Source organism: Oncorhynchus mykiss, unplaced genomic scaffold (genome assembly GCF_057628025.1).
Source record: "Oncorhynchus mykiss isolate SJ-2025 unplaced genomic scaffold, ASM5762802v1 scaffold101, whole genome shotgun sequence".
In the NCBI taxonomy this organism is placed as follows: Eukaryota; Metazoa; Chordata; class Actinopteri; order Salmoniformes; family Salmonidae; genus Oncorhynchus; species Oncorhynchus mykiss.
In genome coordinates, this window is record NW_028322100.1 from 508768 (window position 1) to 531510 (window position 22743).

Consider the following 22743-nt stretch of genomic DNA (forward strand, 5'->3'; position numbering starts at 1 on the left):
CTCTCTTCTCAGTCCAGGAGATGACAGGTCTGTACGGTGTCACTCTCTCTCCTCAGTCCAGGAGATGACAGGTCTGTACGGTGTCACTCTCTCTCCTCAGTCCAGGAGATGACAGGTCTGTACGGTGTCACTCTCTCTCCTCAGTCCAGGAGATGACAGGTCTACATGGGGTCACTCTCTCTCCTCGGTCCAGGAGATGACAGGTCTGTACGGTGTCCCTCTCTCTTCTCAGTCCAGGAGATGACAGGTCTGTACGGTGTCACTCTCTCTCCTCGGTCCAGGAGATGACAGGTCTGTACGGTGTCACTCTCTCTTCTCAGTCCAGGAGATGACAGGTCTGTACGGTGTCGCTCTCTCTCCTCAGTCCAGGAGATGACAGGTTTACACGGTATCACTCTCTCTTCTCAGTCCAGGAGATGACAGGTCTACATGGGGTCACTCTCTCTCCTCAGTCCAGGAGATGACAGGTTTACACGGTATCACTCTCTCTTCTCAGTCCAGGAGATGACAGGTCTACATGGGGTCACTCTCTCTCCTCGGTCCAGGAGATGATAGGTCTACATGGGGTCACTCTCTCTCCTCAGTCCAGGAGATGACAGGTCTACATGGGGTCACTCTCTCTCCTCGGTCCAGGAGATGATAGGTCTCCATGGGGTCACTCTCTCTCCTCGGTCCAGGAGATGACAGGTCTACATGGGGTCACTCTCTCTCTCCTCGGTCCAGGAGATGATAGGTCTCCATGGGGTCACTATGTGTGGACATTAGGGTGCATGCCCTGGACGTCAGCTAGCTATCATCCATTACCATTATCTGAATCAGGAAGAGCAGCAGAACAACTGCACTTTATTGACACATGATAGATCCATAGAATAGTACCCATTTCCTGCAGTGACCTCATGGGTGGAATGTTATTAACATTTCTCACTATGTCAGAATTAATAAACATTGTTTTAAAAAATACACCAAAATAATACACCAAAAATACACCAAAAATCCGGTGTTTCCGTGCTAGACGGTATTGTTATATTTCAGTCTTCTGTGATGTACATAAAGTGTAATATTGGGATGCAAACTCAAAATGTAATACATTTAAACTCTATATCTGACATGGTGCAGGTGTCTTCTTTATTTTAATGCCCATAACCATGAGTGTGATGTGTATACTTTAGTTTTAAAGTAGATTTCTTTAAGACTACCAAGAAACACTCTATGTGACCCTGATTTAGCTCGCTGCTGTAAAAGGTTAAGACAGATTCGGTAGTTATAGCCACTGGTATGGTGATGTCCGTAATGGAATGAGATGCATGGCAGTTAGTTCAGAGCCACACAGTAGAGCCTATCACTTATAAGATGTCCTCTGTCTTGTCTACCAGCCTCAATAATGGTATTGTTATGTTGTCCAGGGGCAGTTGGAAGGTGTTTACAATAGGAAAAAGACTCCTTATCTGGCCCTATGAACCCTGAGTGGGTGTTAGGGAGGTAGGGGGGGGGGGGGGGGCTGTTTATATCACATTATGTAAATGTAGTGTAAACACCGGGAGGGTTGCATGTGTACGCATGACAGACTAAAAAGCCCAGGTCCTTAAGACAACTTCAACATGCAAAGGTTGGTCCAGCATGCGAAGGTTGGTCCAGCATGCGAAGGTTGGTCCAGCATGCGAAGGTTGGTCCAGCATGCGAAGGTTGGTCCAGCATGCGAAGGTTGATCCAGCATGCGAAGGTTGGTCCACCATGCGAAGGTTGGTCCAGCATGCGAAGGTTGGTCCAGCATGCGAAGGTTGGTCCAGCATGCGAAGGTTAGTCCAGCATGCGAAGGTTGGTCCAGCATGCGAAGGTTGGTCCAGCATGCGAAGGTTGATCCAGCATGCGAAGGTTGGTCCACCATGCGAAGGTTGGTCCAGCATGCGAAGGTTGGTCCAGCATGCGAAGGTTGGTCCAGCATGCGAAGGTTAGTCCAGCATGCGAAGGTTGGTCCAGCATGCGAAGGTTGGTCCAGCATGCGAAGGTTGGTCCAGCAGTTGAAATATTGATCCACCCTTTAGCTAATGACCCAAAACAATAGTTTTTTTTCAAGGCCATGAAAACCTCCCCTCAAAGTCCAAACTTCAGCATGGGACTCAGGAAACTATAGAAAATGGATATTATATGATAGCCCCCTTGAAGGCATCCTGCTCATTAAGATGATGTGTTAATCTATATTAAATTACTATTAAAATAGTCTGCCCACCAAAAGAGTTCAAGTCAGCGTTTTCCAAACTTCATCCGGTAATGACATCATTCTTCTGCTGTCATTAAGGATATTAAAAATTCATTAACAAGAAAAGTACTGCTGAGTGGTAACAAATCAGTGAGCAGCATCCCCCTTCATGTTCCTCAGAAAAAATCCTTTGAACACTAGTATGGTATAGTATAGTACAGTATAGTATTGTATATTAGTATATTATAGTATAGTAGTATAGTATAATATAAAAGTACTGCTGAGTGGTAACAAATCAGTGAGCAGCATCCCCCTTCATGTTCCTCAGACAAATCATTTGAACACTAGTATGGTATAGTATAGTACAGTATTGTATATTAGTATATTATAGTATAGTAGTATAGTATAATATAAAAGTACTGCTGAGTGGTAACAAATCAGTGAGCAGCATCCCCCTTCATGTTCCTCAGACAAATCATTTGAACACTAGTATGGTATAGTATAGTACAGTATTGTATATTAGTATATTATAGTATAGTAGTATAGTATAATATAAAAGTACTGCTGAGTGGTAACAAATCAGTGAGCAGCATCCCCCTTCATGTTCCTCAGACAAATCCTTTGAACACTAGTATGGTATAGTATAGTACAGTGTAGTATTGTATATTAGTATATTATAGTATAGTAGTATAGTATAATATAAAAGTACTGCTGAGTGGTAACAAATCAGTGAGCAGCATCCCCCTTCATGTTCCTCAGACAAATCCTTTGAACACTAGTATGGTATAGTATAGTACAGTATAGTATTGTATATTAGTATATTATAGTATAGTAGTATAGTATAATATAAAAGTACTGCTGAGTGGTAACAAATCAGTGAGCAGCATCCCCCTTCATGTTCCTCAGAAAAAAATCCTTTGAACACTAGTATGGTATAGTATAGTACAGTATAGTATTGTATATTAGTATATTATAGTATAGTAGTATAGTATAGTATAAAAGTACTGCTGAGTGGTAACAAATCAGTGAGCAGCATCCACCTTCGTGTTCCTCAGAAAGATTCTATACAGACATCATTTAAATAGCTCTATATAGCTTTGGTAACAATGTATATAGATTTATATAGCTTTGGTAACAATGTATATAGATTTATATAGCTTTGGTAACAATGTATATAGATTTATAAAGCTTTGGTAACAATATATATAGATTTACATAGCTTTGGTAACAATGTATATAGATTTATATAGCTTTGGTAACAATGTATATAGATGTATATAGCTTTGGTAACAATGTATATAGATTTATATAGCTTTGGTAACAATGTATATAGATGTATATAGCTTTGGTAACAATGTATATAGATTTATATAGCTTTGGTAACAATGTATATAGATGTATATAGCTTTGGTAACAATGTATATAGATGTATATAGCTTTATGTCACTTTGTTAACAGTTTATATTAATTTATGTAGCTGTGGTAACACTTTATATAGCTTTATACCCCTTTTTCCTCCAAACATAATGATGGTCATTATGGCCAAAGAGTTATATTTTTGTTTCATCAGACCAGAAGACATCTCTCCAAAAAGTATGATCTTTGTCACCATGTGCAGTTGCAAACCGTAGTCTGGCTTTTTTATGGCGGTTTTGGAGCAGTGGCTTCTTCCTTGCTGAGCGGCCTTTCAGGTTATGTCAATATACAACTCGTTTTACTGTGGATATAGATACTTTTCTACGTGTTTCCTCCGGCATCTTCACAAGGTCCTTTGCTGTTGTTCTGGGATTGATTTGCACTTTTCGCACCAAAGTACGTTCATCTCTAGGAGACAGAACGCGTCTCCTTCCTGAGCGGTATGACGGCTGCGTGTGTCCCATGATGTTTAGACTTGTGTACTATTGTTTGTACAGATGAATGTGGTACCTTCAGGATTTTGGACATTACTCCCAAGGATGAACCAGACTTGTGGAGGTCTACAATTTTTTTTCTGAGGTCTTGGCTGATTTTTTTTGATTTTCCCATGATGTCAAGCATAGAGGCACTGAGTTTGAAGGTAGGCCTTGAAATACTTCCACAGGTACACCTCAATTTGACTCAAATGATGTCAATTAGCCTATCAGAAGCTTCTAAAGCCATGACATCATTTTCTGGAATTTTCCAAGCTATTTAAAGGCACAGTCAACTTAGTGTATTTAAACTTCTGACCCACTGGAATTGTGATACAGCGAATTATAAGTGAAATAATCTGTCTGTAAACAATTGTTGGAAACATTACTTGTGTCATGCACAAAGTAGATGTCCTAACCAACTTGCCAAAACTATAGTTTGTTAACAAGAAATTTGTGGAGTGGTTGAAAAATGAGTTTTAATGACTCTAAACTAAGTGTATATAAACTTCTGACTTCAACTGTAGCTTTGGTTCACTTTATATATATATATATTAATATGCATTAACTAACAAACTATTTATAGTTACATTTGTAAATAATTATAAACATTCATAAGCGTTTATAAATACAAATAAGCATTTATAAAAACGTATTCATGAACCTTTTTCTAAAGTGTTACCATAGCTTTTAAAGGCATTAGGAAACATTCCTAGATTTACAACTTGCTACAAGCGTTTGTCAAATCCTGACATCCCATTCTACTGTAGAATAGCTGTGGTGTAGATGATGTAGATGTGATGTGGGATGGTATATGTGTCTGACACTTTAGGAAAAGGTCTATGGCAACACAGCAATGATCATCCCATTCTACTGTAGAATAGCTGTGGTGTAGATGATGTAGATGTGATGTGGGATGGTATATGTGTTTGACACTTTAGGAAAAGGTCTATGGCAACACAGCAATGGCCAACCAATTCTGTGCTCTACAGATGGGAATCAAAGATGTTGTCAGTGAATGAAAACCAGATCCTGTTAACTTCCCTTTGGCATGCTTTACAAATGAAATAAAAAAACAAGCACATACAATAAAATCCTAGAGTTGTATCCCTAAATGTCACAATGTGATTCCACCTAAAACACCCAGGATGCATCCCAAAATGGCACCTAATTCCCTATGTAGTGCACTACTTTAGACCAGAGCCTGTAGAGTGCTAGTTAAAATAATAGGGTGTGTTTAGGACACACAGGACATTTTATATGGTCTACATAGCAACCATAAAATATGTTTCTGGAGGGTCAAGCGTGGCAACAAAAAAAGATTTCTGTGTGTTCATGGTGTTTCTAAGTTAATATCTGCCCATAATGTGTTTGTACTTTACATCTCACAGTATTTAACATTTGCACTCCATTTTGTCGGTCAGGGCCCAGTGAGTATGTACAACAATTTCATTTGGCGCTATGGGGTTTTCTCACCATTTTAATGGGTTCAATTGAATCCACATCTCGATGGATATATACAGTACAGCGCCTTTTATTGATGCAGGCCCACGTTTAGTAGTTAAGTATTCTCTCGGTGAAGCTCTATCAATTTGGCTTTCAAGACGCTGAAGCCTTAGAGCTTCTGATGACCTGTGTGAAACCACTTCAGTCGTGGATGTAAAGAGAGTCTTCACACACACACACGCACACACAAACGCACGCACGCACGCACACACACACACACACACACACACGCACACACACACACACACACACACACGCACGCACGCACGCACACACACACACACACACACACACGCACGCACGCACGCACACACACACACACGCACGCACGCACACACACACGCACGCACGCACACACACACACACACACACCTGTAAAACACCCTCAATTACTTTCTATACCACTATTTAAAAAAGTAAAGTCCCAAATAAATGTTCAGAAGGATCAACCACTCAACAACGATAGTTTTACTGAAGATACATTTAAAAATAAAATACAACTGTCATGATCGGTCGGTAAGAAGTTTGCTGAAGAACTACTCCCATATTGTGTTACTTTAGCCTGAGTCTCCATTGGGCTTCAGTGACCAACTGTACAACATCATTAGCTAGCTATCTACGTTGTGTTCCAAATGGCACCCTTTTCCATACATAGTGCAGTACTTTAGAACTAAAAGCCCACTGGTCAAAAGTACACAGCCAAATGGGCCAGTGTTTCCTAGTGTTGATTTTTCAGTGTAACGTTTCTTACTGTCAACTGTTACATTCAGTCTGTAAGTGTTAAAATTAACACTCTGTGTTGGTGTTAATAACCCGTGGTAAACCAAAACCCCGCCCACCATTAACATATTTCCCAGCATGCTTTATTGCAGGTTCATTTTTAGAATTGTTTGTTTCAATCTTTATCCAAATAAGGCTTTACACTAACAGTGTGATAATTGAATCCTGAAAATGTTGGACCCGTATGGACACTGGAACAGTGTTACATTTAAACTGACTGTGTTGATTTAACACTGGATCATTTTCTATGTAGTGCACTACATATGTAATAGGGTGCCATTTGGGACTCATCTGACTATGCCATAATTAATAGATCTGACACCTGAAGAGAGTGGAGAGACAGTCACATCCATCTATTTAGTAAAGACTTCTCATTCCCCTCAATAACTAACTGATCTGGCACCTGAAGAGAGAGAGAGGAGAGACAATCACATCCATCTATTTAGTAAATACTACTTCTTCCCCTCAATAACTAACTGATCTGGCACCTGAAGAGAGAGAGAGAGAGACAATCACAGTCATCTATTTAGTAAAGACTACTTCTTCCCCTCAATAACTAACTGATCTGGCACCTGAAGAGAGAGAGAGAGACAATCACAGTCATCTATTTAGTAAAGACTACTTCTTCCCCTCAATAACTAACTGATCTGGCATCTGAACAGAGAGAGAGAGAGAGGAGAGACAATCACAGCCATCTATTTAGTAAAGACTCTTTCCTTCCTGTTAATAACAAACTGATCTGGCATCTGAAGAGAGAGAGAGAGAGGAGAGACAATCACATCCATCTATTTAGTAAAGACTCTTTCCTTCCTGTTAATAACAAACTGATCTGGCATCTGAAGAGAGAGAGAGAGAGGAGAGACAATCACATCCATCTATTTAGTAAAGACTCTTTCCTTCCCGTTAATAACAAACTGATCTGGCATCTGAAGAGAGAGAGAGAGAGAGGAGAGACAATCACATCCATCTATTTAGTAAAGACTCTTTCCTTCCTGTTAATAACAAACTGATCTGAAATATAAAGATAACAGTCCCCTCCCTCCCTCCCTCCCTGCCTACCTCCCTCCCTCCCTCCCTCCCTCCCTCCCTCTCTCCCTCCACTCCTTTCCCAAATTCCAACATTAAGTTGGAGCCCATTTAAATGAAATCAGAAAAGATAATGAAGGAGTCGTCTGCCCTGTGTTGAGGCTTGATGACTGAGGCCTGCTCTGCTGCTCTGCTCTACAGGACACTCATGGCCTGTGTCCTAAATGCACCCTATTCTCTATATCGTGCACTACTTTTGACCAGAGCCCTATGTGGTCTAGCGGTCAAAAGTAGTGCACTAAATAAGAAATAGGGTGCTGTATGAGATGCAACCGTGGACAACAGAGAGAGAAAGAGAGAGGGCTGGTGGGCTGCTGGTGATGGTGGTGGTGGGTCGCTATAAAGCATTGGGGGTAATAAGACTGATGAGGTCTTAGCTGGGTGATTTGACTCTGATGTGAATTAGAGTTAAAGGGAGCACCCCGCTGAGTGCGTACTTAAGACAATCTCTGTCATTTACTAACATACATTTATTGTTAATATGAATATCCCCAGGATCCATGCTAATAACTATAGCTAGCTCCAATGGTGTGTCTTTTAATGTCCCATTCCATGATTTCTTGCTCCATGTTTATCTCTTAGGAATTGCACTGTGGCACACAGAACAGCACACAGAGCTGATCTATTTAAATTCCCTTCCTGGGCTATTTACATTCAGAGTAATAGTGGGAAATAACAGGGCCCTACTAAACAATGTGCATTTCTATGTCTCCCCCACGAGCAGCTGCCATAACAAGGCCAATAGGCCATCACCCCCTTGATTGGAAACATAATACATTAATCATTGATCATAATCTGGAACCACACACAACATCATGGTGTGTTTACATCTCCCGCTTTAAATGTGACTTATTGTAAACAACAGCATTTCACCTGTGTTTCATGATTTCACAGTGCTGTCATCGTTGCCCTATGAGTGTCAGTGTGGAGGGTGATGCTATACTGTTGGTGATGTTTGAGGATCTAGCTGTTTCCATTGAGGTTTTACAGCATCCTGTGTAGCAAGCTTTCTTCTCCTTCTTTCTTGTCCAGGAATGCAGTAAATATATTATTGAATCACATCCTCTGGCCCTGTGTGCTCCCATTACTCAGGGAGTATAATCTCTAATGATAGGCTATCATCAACGTGGTGGGTCGAGCTGCACCATTGATTAAAATTCCTCCAAAATGCTTTTATGTTTATGAGAAATCATCATAATAGCCCAGAGTCTGCATAGTTGGTTAGAACCCAGAGTCTGCATAGTGGATTAGAACCCAGAGTTTACATAGTGGATTAGAACCCAGAGTCTGCATAGTGGATTAGAACCCAGAGTTTACATAGGGGGGTAGAACCCAGAGTCTGCATAGTGGGGTAGAATCCATAGTTTGCATAGTGGATTAGAACCTAGAGTCTGCATGGTGGGGTAGAACCCAGAGTCTGCATGGTGGGGTAGAACCCAGAGTCTGAATGGTGGGGTAGAACCCAGAGTCTGCATGTTGGGGTAGAACCCAGAGTATGCATTGTGGGATAGAACCCAGAGTCTGCATGGTGGGGTAGAATCTAGAATCTGCATGGTGGGGTAGAACCCAGAGTCTGCATGGTGGGGTAGAACCCAGAGTCTGCATGGTGGGGTAGAATCTAGAATCTGCATGGTGGGGTAGAACCCAGAGTCTGCATAGTGGGGTAGAATCTAGAATCTGCATGGTGGGGTAGAACCCAGAGTCTGCATGGTGGGGTAGAATCTAGAATCTGCATGGTGGGGTAGAACCCAGAGTCTGCATGGTGGGGTAGAACCCAGAGTCTGCATGGTGGGGTAGAACCCAGAGTCTGCATGGTGGGGTAGAACCCAGAATCTGCATGGTGGGGTAGAACCCAGAGTCTGCATGGTGGGGTAGAACCCAGAATCTGCATGGTGGGGTAGAACCCAGAGTCTGCATGGTGGGGTAGAACCCAGAGTCTGCATGGTGGAGTAGAACCCAGAGTCTGCATGGTGGGGTAGAACCCAGAATCTGCATGGTGGGGTAGAACCCAGAGTCTGCATGGTGGGGTAGAACCCAGAGTCTGCATGGTGGGGTAGAACCCAGAGTCTGCATGGTGGGGTAGAACCCAGAATCTGCATGGTGGGGTAGAACCTAGAGTCTGCATGGTGGGGTAGAATTTAGAATCTGCAAAGTGGGGTAGAACCCAGAGTCTTCATGGTGGGGTAGAATCTAGAATCTGCAATGTGGGGTAGAACCCAGAGTCTGCATGGTGGGGTAGAATCTAGAATCTGCAACGTGGGGTAGAACCCAGAGTCTGCATGGTGGGGTAGAATCTAGAATCTGCAACGTGGGGTACAACCCAGAGTCTGCATGGTGGGGTAGAACCCAGAATCTGCATGGTGGGGTAGAACCCAGAGTCTGCATGGTGGAGTAGAACCCAGAATCTGCATGGTGGGGTAGAACCCAGAGTCTGAATGGTGGGGTAGAACCCAGAGTCTGCATGGTGGGGTAGAACCCAGAGTCTGCATGGTGGGGTAGAACCTAGAGTCTGCATGGTGGGGTAGAATCTAGAATCTGCATGGTGGGGTAGAACCCAGAGTCTGCATGGTGGGGTAGAATCTAGAATCTGCATGGTGGGGTAGAACCCAGAGTCTGCATGGTGGGGTAGAACCCAGAGTCTGCATGGTGGGGTAGAACCCAGAGTCTGCATGGTGGGGTAGAACCCAGAATCTGCATGGTGGGGTAGAACCCAGAATCTGCATGGTGGGGTAGAACCCAGAATCTGCATGGTGGGGTAGAACCCAGAGTCTGCATGGTGGGGTAGAACCCAGAGTCTGCATGGTGGAGTAGAACCCAGAGTCTGCATGGTGGGGTAGAACCCAGAATCTGCATGGTGGGGTAGAACCCAGAGTCTGCATGGTGGGGTAGAACCCAGAGTCTGCATGATGGGGTAGAACCCAGAATCTGCATGGTGGGGTAGAACCTAGAGTCTGCATGGTGGGGTTAGAATCTAGAATCTGCAACGTGGGGTAGAACCCAGAGTCTGCATGGTGGGGTAGAATCTAGAATCTGCAATGTGTGGTAGAACCCAGAGTCTGCATGGTGGGGTAGAATCTAGAATCTGCAACGTGGGGTAGAACCCAGAGTCTGCATGGTGGGGCAGAATCTAGAATCTGCAACGTGGGGTACAACCCAGAGTCTGCATGGTGGGGTAGAACCCAGAATCTGCATGGTGGGGTAGAACCCAGAGTCTGCATGGTGGAGTAGAACCCAGAGTCTGCATGGTGGGGTAGAACCCAGAGTCTGCATGGTGGGGTAGAACCCAGAGTCTGCATGGTGGGGTAGAACCCAGAGTCTGCATGGTGGGGTAGAACCCAGAGTCTGCATGGTGGGGTAGAACCCAGAGTCTGCATGGTGGGGTAGAACCCAGAGTCTGCATGGTGGGGTAGAACCCAGAATCTGCATGGTGGGGTAGAACCCAGAGTCTGCATGGTGGAGTAGAACCCAGAGTCTGCATGGTGGGGTAGAACCCAGAGTCTTTATGGTGGGGTAGAACCCAGAGTCTGCATGGTGGGGTAGAACCCAGAGTCTGCATGGTGGGGTAGAACCCAGAGTCTGCATGGTGGGGTAGAACCCAGAGTCTGCATGGTGGGGTAGAACCCAGAGTCTGCATGGTGGGGTAGAATCTAGAATCTGATATTTTTTATAAATGATCACGTCTCTCTATTATGCTTAGGAATACTTGGGAACAGATTTCGTGAATTAAAGTCAATTGGAGCTGATTTCCTGGTGTTTTTACACGAGGGAATAAGGTGCCCTATGGTATCCGGTCGAAAGTAGTTCACTATATAGGGAATATGAGCCATTTGGGACACATCCTATCTGTTTACACAGAGTAAGTGTGTGCTTGTCTTCAGTTGGGGTGGGGGGGGGGGGTTGGCGGATATCCCTCTGAGGTAGGAATCCATCAACCGCGACAGGTCCATTACCCGTCAATATCAAACTAGTTCTGTCGTCAGACCACACTCTCTTGTATCCCCATGTCCAAAACAGCAATGGAATATGACTAAGCCAACAAATGGCTTGTTTCAACAGCTCCACATTTCTTATGTTTATCTGAACATGGTTGTCTATGTTTTTCTATGTTTATCTAACTTTCTCTTAAAAAAGGAAAGGTATATCATTGGCTGTTAATAAAGCATTGTTGACTCTTATATAGTCAGAGGACTAATAATGCAACTATAGGCTGACAATACAAAACTCTTATATAGTCAGAGGACTAACAATGCAACTATAGGCTGACAATACAAAACTCTTATATAGTCAGAGGACTAACAATGCAACTATAGGCTGACAATACAAAACTCTTATATAGTCAGAGGACTAACAATGCAACTATAGGCTTATAATACGAAACTCTTATATAGTCAGAGGACTAACAATGCAACTATAGGCCGACAATAAAAAATAACAAAAAAGTATTATTTTGTCCTGTAATGGGTTTGTTCACACTTTATTTTGATAGTCCCATCTAGATGACCTACAGATGGATAGTCCCATCTAGATGACCTACAGATGGATAGTCCCATCTAGATGACCTACAGATGGATAGTCCCATCTAGATGACCTACAGATGGATAGTTCCTTCTAGATGACCTACAGATGGATAGTCCCATCTAGATGACCTACAGATGGATAGTCCCATCTAGATGACCTACAGATGGATAGTTCCATGTAGATGACCTACAGATGGATAGTCCCATCTAGATGACCTACAGATGGATAGTTCCATCTAGATGATCTATAGATGGATAGTTCCATCTAGATGACCTACAGATGGATAGTCCCATCTAGATGATCTACAGATGGATAGTTCCATCTAGATGACCTATAGATGGATAGTTCCATCTAGATGACCTACAGATGGATAGTTCCATGTAGATGACCTACAGATGGATAGTTCCATCTAGATGACCTACAGATGGATAGTTCCATGTAGATGACCTACAGATGGATAGTCCCATCTAGATGACCTATAGATGGATAGTTCCATCTAGATGACCTACAGATGGATAGTTCCATGTAGATGACCTACAGATGGATAGTCCCATCTAGATGACCTACAGATGGATATTTCCATCTAGATGATCTATAGATGGATAGTTCCATCTAGATGACCTACAGATGGATAGTCCCATCTAGATGATCTACAGATGGATAGTTCCATCTAGATGACCTATAGATGGATAGTTCCGTGTAGATTATCTACAGATGGATAGTTCCATCTAGATGACCTATAGATGGATAGTTCCGTGTAGATTATCTACAGATGGATAGTTCCATATTGATGATCTACAGATGGATAGTTCCATATTGATGATCTACAGATGGACAGTTCCATATAGATGGCCTACAGATGCTCATACTAGCTATTGATAAGCAATTGCTTGCAAAGGTTAAGGATAGAGTTAGGGCTAGGATTCGTGTTAGGTTTAAGGTAAGTTCCAGGGTTAGGGTTAGGGTAAGGTTTAGGGTTAGGGTTGTGGTTAGGGTTAGGGTTGAGTTATGGTTATGGTTAGGGTTAGGGTTAGGGTTGAGTTAGGGTTAGGGTTAGGGTTAGGGTTGAGTTAGGGTTAGGGTTAGGGTTAGGGTTGAGTTAGGGTTAGGGTAGAGTTATGGTTAAGGTTAAGGTTGAGTTAGGGTTAGGGTTAGGGTTAGGGTTGAGTTATGGTTAGGGTTAGGGTTGAGTTAGGGTTAGGGTTAGGGTTAGGGTTAGGGTTAGGGTTAGGGTTGAGTTAGGGTTAGGGTTATGGTTAGGGTTAGGGTTAGGGTTGAGTTAGGGTTAGGGTTAGGGTTAGGGTTAGGGTTGAGTTAGGGTTAGGGTTAGGGTTAGGGTTGCGTTAGGGTTAGGGTTATGGTTAGGGTTAGGGTTAGGGTTAGGGTTGAGTTAGGGTTAGGGTTAGGGTTAGGGTTAGGGTTGAGTTAGGGTTAGGGTTAGGGTTAGGGTTAGGGTTAGGGTTATGGTTAAGGTTATGGTTAGGGTTAGGGTTGAGTTAGGGTTAGGGTTAGGGTTAGGGTTGAGTTATGGTTAGGGCTAGGGTTTAGTTATGGTTAGTGTTAAGGTTAAGGTTAGTGGATAGTTAGTTGGAATGTTGTTGCCAGTTTCTGAAACTATCTACCAGCATCTACTTGGGACTATCCACATCAAATGCTACCATAAATTGAAAACATAACCACTTAGTCTACAACTCTGCTCGGCTACAGGAGTAACAGCTTTGAATGAAGAAGAATGAACCCCCAAGAAATTAATTCCAGAATACTTGTGTTTGTTATTGTTTCATATGGGGATAAAGGACCAGGGCTACTACATCAGCTCCCACACGACCCTGTCTCTGTTTCTCCGCTAGCTCCATCAAACACTTTTACTGAGTCACAAATGGCACCATATTCCCTACATAGTGCACTATCCTATAGGCCTTGATCAAAGTAGTGCACTATATAGGGGAACATGGTGCCGTTTGATACAGCATGGCTATCTATCTTAACCTCTGGTACAGCCTGGCTATCTATCTTAACCTCTGGTACAGCTTGGCTATCTATCTTAACCTCTGATACAGCCTAGCTATCTATCTTAACCTCTGATACAGCATGGCTATCTATCTTAACCTCTGGTACAGCTTGGCTCTCTATCTTAACCTCTGGTACAGCTTGGCTATCTATCTTAACCTCTGATACAGCCTAGCTATCTATTTTAACCTCTGATACAGCCTGGCTATCTATCTTAACCTCTGGTACAGCCTGGCTATCTATCTTAACCTCTGGTACAGCTTGGCTATCTATCTTAACCTCTGGTACAGCTTGGCTATCTATCTTAACCTCTGATACAGCCTAGCTATCTATTTTAACCTCTGATACAGCCTGGCTATCTATCTTAACCTCTGGTACAGCCTGGCTATCTATCTTAACCTCTGGTACAGCTTGGCTATCTATCTTAACCTCTGGTACAGCTTGGCTATCTATCTTAACCTCTGATACAGCCTAGCTATCTATTTTAACCTCTGATACAGCCTGGCTATCTATCTTAACCTCTGATACAGCCTGGCTATCTATCTTAATCTCTGATACAGACTGGCTATCGATCTTAAACGCTGATACAGCCTGGCTATCTATCTTAACCTCTGATACAGCCTGGCTATCTATCTTAACCTCTGGTACAGCCTGGCTATCTTAACCTCTAATACAGCCTGGCTATCTATCTTAACCTCTGATACAGCCTGGCTATCTATCTTAACCTCTGATACAGCCTGGCTATCTATCTTAACCTCTGGTACAGCCTGGCTATCTATTTTAACCTCTGATACAGCCTGGCTATCTATCTTAACAGCCTGGCTATCTATCTTAACCTCTGGTACAGCCTGGCTATCTATTTTAACCTCTGATACAGCCTGGCTATCTATCTTAACCTCTGGTACAGCATGGCTATCTATCTTAACCTCTGATACAGCCTGGCTATCTTTCTTAATCTCTGATACAGCCTGGCTATCTATCTTAACCTCTAATACAGCCTGGATATCTATCTTAACCTCTGATACAGCCTGGCTATCTATCTTAACCTCTGGTACAGCCTGGCTATCTATTTTAACCTCTGATACAGCCTGGCTATCTATCTTAACAGCCTGGCTATCTATCTTAACCTCTGGTACAGCCTGGCTATCTATCTTAACCTCTGATACAGCCTGGCTATCTATCTTAACCTCTGGTACAGCATGGCTATCTATCTTAACCTCTGATACAGCCTGGCTATCTATCTTAACCTCTGGTACAGCATGGCTATCTATCTTAACCTCTGATACAGCCTGGCTATCTATCTTAACCTCTGGTACAGCCTGGCTATCTTTCTTAACCTCTGATACAGCCTGGCTATCTATTTTAACAGCCTAGCTATCTATCCTAACCTCTGTTACAGCTTGGCTATCTATTTTAGCAGCCTGGCTATCTAGCTTAACCTCTTTACAGCCTGGCTATAAATTGTGAGCACTGCTCATATGTTCTCCAAGAGACAGTCTGCTTAAATACAGGATTGGACATTTAAATGATTTCACTTGTGACAAGCCTGCTGTGACAGAATAACAAATTCTGCTGAACAAATAGGCTCTGGAGCCTGCCGGGGTCCCTGGAGTCAACCCTCCCTCAGCCTCCAGCCCTCAGGCTCTGTTTGGTAAGGGAAGCTTGTTTCAGTATGGCAGCACTTCTGGAAACATATTGGCCTTGTTACATTGAATGAAATGCTAATTCGGGATTTGGATTGTGTGAGTAAGGGTTGGGGGGGGGGGGGGGGTTGTGTATGTGTGTGTGTGTGTGTGTGTGTGTGTGTGTGTGTGTGTGTGTGTGTGTGTGTGTGTGTGTGTGTGCGCGTTGGGGATACATTTATTCAGTACAGCTGTTAATCTCAGTTTGGTTCTCAAGTCAAATAGTCCATTAAGGATTTAAGACTAAAACAATATGTTTTATCTACCAGCTACTGTTGTCAGATTTTCACACCCAAAAAAAGGGTTTTACTAAAACCAGAGAATCCATATGATGTCCAATCAAAGGATGTCTAACGGCTGTCGGGTTATTTATTTATTTAAATTCATTTTACCCCCTTTTTCCTCCCCAATTTCATGGTATCCAATTGTTAGTAGTTACTATCTTGTCTCATCGCTACAACTCCCGTACGGGCTCGGGAGAGACGAAGGTCGAAAGGCATGCGTCCTCCGAAACACAACACAAACCAAGCCGCACTGCTTCTTAACACAGTGTGCATCCAACCCGGAAGCCAGCCGCACCAATGCGCCGGAGGAAACATCGTACACCTGGCGACCTTGGTGCACTGCACCCGGCCCGCCACAGGAGTCGCTGGTGCGCGATGAGACAAGGACATCCTTACCGACCAAGCCCTCCCTAACCCGGACGACGCTAGACCAATTGTGCGTCGCCCCACAGAGGCTGGGCGCAAACCCAGGCTCTGTGGCACAGCTAGCGCTGCAGTGCAGTGCTCTAGACCACTGCGCCACCCGGGAGGCCCCCTGTTAGTTTTTTAAAGCTTAAAATTAATACAAAATATAATGTGAAGTGAGACATTAGAGTTTCACGGTGGCCTTAGCTCAATATTACTCAAGCTTTCTTATCCAGGGGGTGTAAACTCTTTGGTCTATCCTTTGATGGCTTGGTGGTGGCCAGGCTTAGCGAGGTGGGAGCTGTTTGTTTGGTACGATAAGTTTATAATGCTACGATAAGCAATAGGCCAGCGGCATCTGTTTTCAAAAGACCAGCTTTGGGCTGCAGCCTTTTTTTTTTTAAACTGAACTTTTCTTTGTGGGTGGAATTGGACAAAAGCCTTGCCTTGCATCCCAAACGGTGCCCTATTTCCTACATAGTGCAGTACCCTATGGGCCCTGGTCAACAGCAGTGCACTACATAGGGAATAGGAAGTCATTTGGTACACAGACATAGTTTCCTCTGTCCTGTCAAAGCTATTCTATAATCAGCAGAGCGTGTCCCTACCCTCAAAGAGTAGGAAGACATTATTCAAGCTTCCTCCTTCTGATCTTGGGCCCACAACAAACCCTGTAGTCCATGGTTGACTGGTTAAAAGGAAAGGAGAGGAGCACAATGTGCCCCTGTCACCAACGACCAACCAACGGCAGATACAGCCATAGAAATAGAATTACTAGAACACTCGGGAATCCCACCCATTCAAGTCAATGATACCATGATGGGTTACTGTATTTCTCAGTTCATATTTTTACATTATAAAAAAAAAGTAATGTTACAGGCATAGAAATAGAATTTCTAGACTTGGCGGAGTCCAGATTGAGGTCAGTGAGGGTGGATGGATGGATCTGAAGGGGTGGTTTCCGTTCTAGTAATTCTATTTGTATGGACACAGGGCTGGGGTGGGGGGGGGGGGGGGTTCTGTATGAGTACAGCAGAAGCAGGCGACTGGTCTGACTGCCACTGTGGTCGCTGCTTCACCACTGAACCCTATCAGCAACACAAAGGTTACATTCCAAATGACACCCTTGTTCACTGCGGTCTCTGTTCCAAAAGCAGGGCACCAAATAAGGAATAGGCTGCCGTTTGGGACGCGGACAAAGTTACGGTAGAACCCACTTCGTTTTATTTGTCTGTGATGTCAGAGGAGGAACTGATGATGTTTAGCTTGAAAATATATATTTTTTTTAATAACTTAACTAACGACAGAACTCTCACTGTTATGGCTTTATGCATTTTTCTTGACAGTGTTTTTTGGGGAAACATCAGATTGCTTTTGCATAAAGAACTAAAGAGCATCTATACATTTCCTCTCTCCCCCAAAACTGTATGTTAATGAACTAAGAAATATACTGGAGTCATGCACTGGAGTTGGATCTATGATGTAAAATAAGGTCAGGAGGATAGGAGAGGGAGAGCAGAGAGAGAGAGAGTGGAGCTGGCTGCAACATGAGAGATCTATGATGTAAAATAAGGTCAGAAGGATAGGAGAGGGAGAGCAGAGAGAGAGAGTGGAGCTGGCTGCAACATGAGAGATCTATGGTGTAAAATAAGGTCAGGAGGATAGGAGAGGGAGAGCAGAGAGAGAGAGAGAGGAGCTGGCTGCAACATGAGAGATCTATGATGTAAAATAAGGTCAGGAGGATAGGAGAGGGAGAGCAGAGAGAGAGAGAGAGGAGCTGGCTGCAACATGAGAGATCTATGATGTAAAATAAGGTCAGGAGGATAGGAGAGGGAGAGCAGAGAGAGAGAGAGGAGCTGGCTGCAACATGAGAGATCTATGATGTAAAATAAGGTCAGGAGGATAGGAGAGGGAGAGCAGAGAGAGAGAGAGGAGCTGGCTGCAACATGAGAGCCGCCATGCCCTGAGGCTAAAGAAGAAGAAGAAGTGGCCAAAAGGGACAAATTGTCTCCTAATAACAGAGGACTCTATTCCACTGGGGAACAATTAGATTGATAGCTTCCTCATCAAAGTAAAGAGCTGCTCACAAGCTGCTCCATTTCATCATAATACCACTATCATGTTTGCCCCTGAGATATCCTCTTGGTCTGCTTCTTTATTTCTCTCTATGGCCATTGATTGAGGATCTATTTAAATGCACAGTAGGGGTTCTTGATTGTATGGGGAAGAGAGGCCAGCCTAATAGGGCTAAGTGGTAACAGGGGGGTGGCTCTGTCTGTCTTTGCTATGGGGCTCTTTATCTATTTAACATTCAATGGAGCACCCTGGGAGCATTGTCACTGTGTTTCTCAAATCAATGTTGATAGGTGATAACCTACAGTACTGATCTAACATGGCATGGCAGAGCTGGCATCATTTCTGGGGGTTTTATTGTCATGTTTTTGACACCTGCATAACCTGCAAACCTTCTGTTAGAACTCTGAAAGAAATATACCTACAATTATTTTTGAAAAGCCAAATATAATAATCTTACGGCCCCCCCCACCTAGACGTCGATACTTCTGTAAAATAACTGCTTTCTAGTCTGTCACTTAAAAAGGATTATTCTGAGCTCTTGATGTACGCATCGTGTGGATTAGCCAACACTAACTGAAACTGTACAGTTTAAATCCATTTTCTCTGTCTGTCCCCCCAAGAGGACAGAGGAGTTGAGATTATTGCCTCCTCTTTTCATTTAAATTCACCCTTTTATACAGTTTGTCAAACTGAGACCATCCAGCCAGTAAATGTTCTGGGTGAGTGTTGAATCTCTAAATTCCAGTCAGTCGTGGTGAATGAGCTTAACCAAAGCTGTGGGCATGTTCTACTTTCCTGTGGTGACGCTGTTGATTAGATTTGGCTGTTTCGTGGCTTTTAGTTAAAGGACAATAAGGTTTATGGTACATTTTTGCCCTTAATTAATATATTTATTTTGCACCAAGTAATATGTAACTTTTTCTTAGTAAAACAATGAGAGATGCAACAGGTGGGTGGTACTGTATACTCATGTATACTCATGTATACTCATGTATACTCATGTTTACTCATGTATACTCATGTTTGCTCATGTATACTCATGTTTGCTCATGTATACTCGTGTATACTCATGTATACTCGTGTATACTCATGTATACTCGTGTATACTCGTGTATACTCATGTTTACTCTTGTATACTCATGTATACTCATGTATACTAATGTATACTCATGTATACTCATGTTTTGCTACTCTCTTGTTGGTGAAGGTGATTTGATGATAAAGTGTTCAACTTATTCAATATCTCTATAGATCTTGTTTGTGTATTCTCCCAATGATGTTGAACATCATATTTAGACCGTCAGACCAGGATCAAACTCTACTGTCTCTACTGTATCTACTGTCTCTACTGTCTCTACTGTCTGTACTGTCTGTACTGTCTCTACTGTCTGTACTGTGTCTGTGCTGTCTCTACTGTCTGTACTGTCTCTACTGTCTCTACTGTCTGTACTGTCTCTACTGTCTGTACTGTCTGTACTGACTCTACTGTCTGTACTGACTCTACTGTCTGTACTGACTCTACTGACTCTACTGTCTCTACTGTCTGTACTGACTCTACGGACTCTACTGTCTCTACTGTCTGTACTGTCTCTACTGTCTGTACTGTCTGTACTGACTCTACTGTCTGTACTGACTCTACTGTCTGTACTGACTCTACTGACTCTACTGTCTCTACTGTCTGTACTGACTCTACGGACTCTACTGTCTCTACTGTCTGTACTGACTCTACTGACTCTACTGTCTGTACTGTCTGTACTGTCTGTACTGTCTGTACTGTCTCTACTGTCTGTACTGTCTCTAATGTCTCTAATGTCTGTACTGTTTCTACTGTCTCTACTGTCTCTACTGTCTGTACTGTCTCTACTGTCTCTACTGTCTCTACTGTCTCTACTGTCTGTACTGACTCTACTGTCTCTACTGTCTATACTGTCTCTACTGTCTGTACTGTCTCTACTGTCTCTACTGTCTCTACTGTCTGTACTGTCTCTACTGTCTCTACTGTCTCTACTGTCTCTACTGTCTGTACTGTCTCTACTGTCTGTACTGTCTCTACTGTCTGTACTGTCTGTACTGACTCTACTGTCTCTACTGTCTCTACTGACTCTACTGTCTGTACTGTCTCTACTGACTCTACTGTCTCTACTGTCTCTACTGTCTCTACTGTCTGTACTGTCTCTACTGTCTGTACTGACTGTACTGACTCTACTGTCTCTACTGTCTCTACTGTCTGTACTGTCTCTACTGTCTGTACTGACTTTACTGTCTTTACTGTCTCTACTGTCAGTACTGACTCTACTGTCTGTACTGTCTCTACTGTCTGTACTGTCTGTACTGACTCTACTGTCTCTACTGTCTCTACTGTCTGTACTGTCTGTACTGTCTCTACTGTCTCTACTGTCTGTACTGACTCTACTGTCTGTACTGACTCTACTGTTTCTACTGTCTCTACTGTCTGTACTGTCTGTACTGTCTGTACTGACTCTACTGTCTCTACTGTCTGTACTGTCTCTACTGTCTGTACTGACTCTACTGTCTCTACTGTCTGTACTGTCTCTACTGTCTCTACTGTCTGTACTGTCTGTACTGACTCTACTGTCTCTACTGTCTCTACTGTCTCTACTGTCTGTACTGTCTCTACTGTCTCTACTGTCTGTACTGACTCTACTGTCTGTACTGTCTCTACTGTCTGTACTGACTCTACTGTCTGTACTGTCTCTACTGTCTGTACTGTCTGTACTGACTCTACTGTCTCTACTGTCTCTACTGTCTGTACTGTCTGTACTGTCTCTACTGTCTCTACTGTCTGTACTGACTCTACTGTCTGTACTGACTCTACTGTTTCTACTGTCTCTACTGTCTCTACTGTCTGTACTGTCTGTACTGACTCTACTGTCTCTACTGTCTGTACTGTCTCTACTGTCTGTACTGACTCTACTGTCTCTACTGTCTGTACTGTCTCTACTGTCTCTACTGTCTGTACTGTCTGTACTGACTCTACTGTCTCTACTGTCTCTACTGTCTCTACTGTCTGTACTGTCTCTACTGTCTCTACTGTCTGTACTGACTCTACTGTCTGTACTGTCTCTACTGTCTGTACTGACTCTACTGTCTCTACTGTCTGTACTGTGTACCTCCCTACACCAATCCAACGTTGTTGTTTTTTACATTTGTGGGGAGTAGTGAATGAGTACACACTTCAGGGAGAATAGCAGGTTATTGGGTGGTATTCCCAGTGCCTGTACAATGAACAGGAATCTAACATTATGTTCATCAAGGTCTCCAGCAGAGGTCCTCAGGTTTGAGTTCACCCTCTTCAGCATGGGTCAAAACATGTCTCATAAACCCATGTTTCTAGCTATTATTATAATCATCTATAATAGTTTATTATAATAATCTATAAAGTGGTAGATAAACATGAAATTATTACATGTCACAGTGTAACAAAATATTTTTCTGAAAAAATTGCTGCTTCACAACTCCTTGGTTGGATGAGAAATGAAGTTAGATTTACACTGTTGTCTTTGTTGACTGTCTCTGTGTCTGTTTGTTCTGTGTTGGTAGCTACCTTCCGTTTGATTTACTCTGTCCCATGCCCGACCACACCACCAACATATATCATTTCAAATATTTACCTCGTTCCCTCAGCTAATTTCAAAGGTTTATTTCCCGAAATGAATCCTCTTCATCAAATCCATTGATCCTTGCAAATCTGGGAGCAATATCAATGTTTGTATAATAAATTGACCTGTAATGTTAATTATGTTAAGGGAAATAGAAAAAGAGAGGGGGGGGATTTAAAAAAAAATGTCCATTAACATTTGTGCCTTGTGAGTTTGTGCTGTTAATTTAAAACATTTAAGTCTGGAAATGAGCTTCTCCATCAAACGTCCCAGACCCATTTACATTTCTTGCATACAAGTCAATTTGTGGCTGCCCCGGCACATAAATCATTGCCAGTGGATTGCTGTGTCGGTACCTCAAGACATTACCCTGGCGCTGGGTACTTAAAAAAAAAAAATCCCATTTACAACTCCATTTGCACAAAAAAAAAACAGTTTGCTTTTACTAGACCTTCACACTTCTCTCAGCAAAATGAAGATTAAACAGCAATGCTTTATAGAGTTGTACAGCAAGTAGATGTGTTACAATGGTTTTCCATTCCCTTTTGTCTTCTCCTTTCCAGTGGTTAACTCATGTACTCCCAGCTCTGTGTCTGGAGAGCCCAATAAACAGGTATCATTATGGTAGTGTGGTGGGTCAGACTAATACACAGGTATCATTATGGTAGTGTGGTGGGTCAGACTAATACA